This window comes from Sinohyriopsis cumingii, chromosome 8, assembly GCF_028554795.1.
Source record: "Sinohyriopsis cumingii isolate HCF-2022 chromosome 8, ASM2855479v2, whole genome shotgun sequence".
Lineage (NCBI taxonomy): Eukaryota > Metazoa > Mollusca > Bivalvia > Unionida > Unionidae > Sinohyriopsis > Sinohyriopsis cumingii.
Genome location: NC_142968.1, coordinates 8,278,552 through 8,284,066, shown reverse-complemented (window position 1 = coordinate 8,284,066; position 5,515 = coordinate 8,278,552).

Here is a 5,515-nt window from a genome sequence, read left to right as displayed (position 1 = left end):
TACATGTTTAGTTTGTTCTGTGACATTATTTACCTAAAAGAAGGATCCCTTTTTTACATGGTTGTTGCGCAATCAGTTCACACATTTAATTACTCTGGGACATTTTAAACACATAATTATTTGCAATTATAAAATAGGTTATGTTGTTATATTGGGACTGTTGATTGTGTTACATTTTCATCCATACTTCAAAACTGTGGGTACGAACAAATTAAGGTACTTTAAGAACCGAGCTTCACAGGTCGCACGATTCATGAAGCCACGAGAAACTGAAACTCGACACACAAACGGCCGTAGCTACTCGTGCGTACTGCAATCGAATTTGAAGCTTCACAAAGCCTGTAAAATAGGGAGTGCAATTCTTATAGTTGCAATTAAGCACAACAATAACAATGAAACAAAAGAATTATAAGAACTAATGTTTTAACGATTGTTTGCAAATATTTTTAACGCACATAAGTAGATAGCATGAATATATAAATCAATCTGTCATGAGAGGAATCTGGAAACAGCTCAGGTTTATACGACTGCATGATTATACTCATAATATATACTGGTCCATGTGAAAACTGTATTTGCAAGGTGAGAATGAGTAATAAATCATTGGGGCGACGTATGACATATTTTCTTTATCTTGGTGTTTAATAATGGTAGATCTACAAGTAAATGGAAGCTTAGCTTGTTCAAGGATGATGGCAGATTAAGTAGATCTGTTAGAAGTGAAGTCGAAAAAGTCTCCCTTTTTTGAGATACGAAGCACTCCTCTGTTGCATTCCTAGTGCATCATATATTCCTGACCTGCCTCATTTCGAATCCAGGGCCTTTGCTGTTGAATAATTGTGACTTGCAAACAGTGTGCTGTATAAATTCCTCTACATTCAATGTTGTTTGGGATGATTGTACGACTTCTGAAAACTTTGCTATGGAGATGACCTTTATGAACTACCAGACTCCATTATGAATGTTTCCTGTTTTTGTTTCCCTATACAATGGAACAGTGATACATTGGTATGAACAAACGATGTTTATTTTCCCTTAGAATGTCATATTTTACTAAAGTCTATTAACAAAAATAATTTAACAGAATAAAGTCAATTTTGAAATATATTTAGCACGTCGTCCGAAAATGAAACACTCATTTAAATTCACTTGAATTCTGTGACCTTGTTTCTTTCAATATTAGTTCTAAAACGTGTAATAGTCGCTGACAAAAACAATAAAATTAGAAGAACTGCAGTGTTTGTATTTTCTTGAGTTTGATCTAATAACATCTTGTTTTTAATCTCGTGTTATAATCAATCTAAATGCGTTTTATAATTTTGAATAATATATATATATATATATATATATATATATATATATATATATATATATATATATATATATATATACGTGGCCGAGTGCTCTAAAGCGCTGTCCGTTACGGATCACTGCCCTCTCACCTATGTTTGCGTAGGTTCGAGTCTCGGATTCGGCCAATATGGGTATGTGAGAAAGCTTGCCAGTAGCTTCTCGAGGGTCGGTGGTTCTTTCCGGGGATTTCCCCGGTTCTTCCTCCACCATTAATACTGGCCGCCATGTATAGCCTATCGTGTGCTGAAAAATGGCGTTAATCCCTACAAAAACTACAACAACAATATATATATATATATATATATATATATATATATATATATATATATATATATATATATATATATATAATGAAAATATTAAAGGTCACGTGATAGATATTAATCGACCCTCTTTAGCAAAATCAGAATATTACGATAATGCTGTTTGTTAAAATGACACAATGTTTCTTTCTCAGATCATGAAAGACTACAAAAAGAAAATATACAAATTCTTAAATGCTAGGCACTGACTTTTGAGCGAGGCAAAAAAACAATAGCTTTTCCATTTGACTACAATGGTTTGAGAATTGGATAGTAACAGTTTTGATGGATGATTGTATCAGAACCTTGGCGACTATGTCTGATCTTCAATACATCTCTCATAGTACTATATATAGCTCAGACTTAGCCTCGCTTTCATTATCATGCTCTTTAAAGTTGTACGATAGGGACTTTAATAAGGACGTGGTAGCCTGCATGCAGAAAAACATAGTCAATCTAATTGCTTTATTCTACCATGTACGGATTTCAGGTAAACGTTGGAATTCGCCCTCAGATTAAGCTGTAGATATTTTTCAAAATCTGTATGCAGTTCAACGCCTCTCTCATTTTCATTTTTGTGTAACGTACAAAGTTAATTAATTATCTATTCCATTGCTTGTATATACTATAACTGGCCTATGTTTAGCTTTTGACACATTCACACTCATATCATCATTAAAGAAAGTTACAAGCTGTAAAATGGAGCTTTCTGAAATAATGACTTGTGTGAGTTTGGTGCAGTTTTGTTTACCGTATAGCCTGCACGTCTTCTGGTCTTTATATGGCACGGTTTTTATCAGAAACAATGTTTGTTTCATATGTAAAGATATTTCACTTGGCATACTGAATTTGATTATTTTACAGCATGCTTATATTCGACATCGGATTTTAAATTTTGTGCTGTCTTGGAGAAACTGATAGAAGGAACATATTGGAATGGTTACTCAAAATGTAGCTTATTATTTGAAGTTATAATCGGTTACGTTTCTATAAAATTACTCTATGGCGTGAAACTAAGAGGGATTAGTGCGCACTAAAGACCCTCTAGATGGCTGAAGGAGTGAAAACCACTCTTCGTTCCGAAACAGAAACAATTAGATTATATAATAGTAAAATATGTTCACATACGAGAAACCAAGATCTAATTTTCTGAGCTGGAAGGAGAGAAAACAAGCTTGTGTACTTGAAAATGGCGGTTGAGGTACAAAAAATAAGATGGTGAATTTTTTTTATAGATTTATCACATTAACGCACAATTTTATGAAGTTGTAAAACTTGTCAAGTACATATATTAAACGAGAAAATAAATAAATATAAGAAATACTGTTTCAATTTCCCGAATATTTCAAAAGCACCAAAAGCATTTATGCAGAAGATCACAAAGATAAATCAAATAAATCAAGCCTTAGCAACGATAAATCAAGCCTTAACAACGATACAGAAACCGCTTAATACTGAAGTGGTAAGGTAAATCGCACATGATATTCATTTTATAAAATTAATTCTGTTGAGGGTGGTGCAAATGTAGAAAATGTGTTCAAACACTATACTGCAAGAGAACCATCAAATTAATTTGCTAACGACCTGATTACTAATAATAGACGAGAGAAGATAGTAACGAGTTATCCGAATTGGCCACATCATTGCTACCCTATTCACATTGCAAAACCATATAGTCTAAAAATACAGACAACGTATTTGAAACATGTGATTATCTGCAGAGTCAGAAATTAGATGTTAGACAAATTATTAAGGTTCAATTGTATCAGCCAAAATAACCCGGAAATAATTAGATTTTCTCGGTTATTTCAGCAAATCCCACAAGCACAATCAACTTGAACAATTCATTAATAGTTCATGAAAACAGTGTCCAGTGTTGAATGATATAGGATGTTGATGATGCTGTTTGTTTCGTAACATTTTCATAGCATCACTGAACTGTGTTCGCATGGATAAGTTAGCAAGTGCTTTTGCATAGACTGTTTCTATTTTTGATACATCGACTTTAAGTTCAGTAAACACGAATTTGGCTCTACAAACTCATTCATAAAGAACATCGTTTAAATAATTCCTAAATAAGAAAACCATAATAATGATTTAAATTCTTTATTGAATTTTCCCCAATTCATTTTTTATCTCTTCTATGCTCTTGTCGTGAATTGTATTTGTTGTGATTAATCGATTCATTTGTTACGCATGCAATGCAATACGTCATATATTCACTAAATACCACGCATCGTTACGGAATAGGGCATACCAAATTAAGTAAATATTACTTTTGTTTCGGTAAATTATAAAATAATTACTTGCTAATTACTAGCTAATTTAATTGACGGCATGCTAGAGTGTAGAAAGTACATTTTGCTGAATCATCTCCAAGTAATGTCGTTATTACCTTCACATAGCTAGGAGTAAAATAAATGTTTGAAATGCATGCTAGAAATAAATGGCCATATTATTTTATATACCTGAAACAAAGAGATTAAAAAGCAAATAAAAATAAACTGGAGTTTACATAATATTACAGATAGATTGCTCTGTCAAATTCAATCAAAAATATTATCATTGGAAAAAAGAAAATGATAATGGAAGAACTAGCAGCAATGAATAAACAAATACATGGATGAATTAGTAGAAATGAATTCACAAATACATGGATGAATTAGTAGAAATGAATGCACAAATACATGGATGAACTAGTAGAAATGAATACACAAATACATGGATGAATTTGTAGAAATAAATACGCAAATACATGGATTAACTAGTAGAAATTAATACGAAAATATATGGACGAACTAGCAGTAATGAATACACAAATACACTGATGAACTAATGGAAACTAAGTTAAAAATATATAATAGTTTAATGACCGACACAAGATGCACCAATGTATTAAAATTATAAATTTGTTGTTATATATTTACATGTTGAAAATAAGAATCGACATTATATATGTTCTGTCAAATATCACCAAATTTTCCTTTGTAATTTTCAATGCTTTGTACATATGAAAATTGTGAATCAGTAATCTAAATGAGGTCAGGCAAGTAGATACTGAAACTTTCAAGACAATAACATCAGATGAGTTAAAAATACGAATCAACAATTGAAATTTTTTTTAGCAGACAATGGATACAGGAAAATGAAATAATGGTGACTTGAGAGAAGAATTAAAATCGTTAAAGACGACAAGAGGTCTAGAAAAGGCGACATCCAGAGCTGACAAGTATGAAACACAAGTTAGAGAATATGAGGAAAACAATTGGTGGATAAGCAGATCAAGGACACGGCTGACATAATTGGATTGAAGCTTATTTCACAAAGATGACAACAAGGTCAACAAAGCAATTAAATATAACAAAGAATAATTCAGCATCTTCAAGCGAAACACGAACAAAACCTTCCAGAAAATGTAACTATCACATAAACATTCACAGTAGGTAACGATGAGGATATTTACGTCTTTTCAATCAATTGAACAACTCACGAAGAACATATAAACATTTAAAGATGGTAACAATGAGGAATATTACGTAATTTCAATCAATTGAACAACTCACGAAAAACACATACACATTTAAAGATGGTGACAATGAGGAATTTTACGTCGTATTAATCAATTGAACAACTCACAAAGAACACATACACATTTAAAGATGGTAACAATGAGGATGTTTACGTCCTTTCAATCAACTGAACAACTCACAAAGAACATATAAACATTTAAAGATGGTAACAATGAGGGATGTTTACATCCTTTCAATCAATTGAACAACTCACAAAGAACATATAAACATTTAAAGATGGTAACAATGAGGGATGTTTACATCCTTTCAATCAATTGAACAACTCACAAG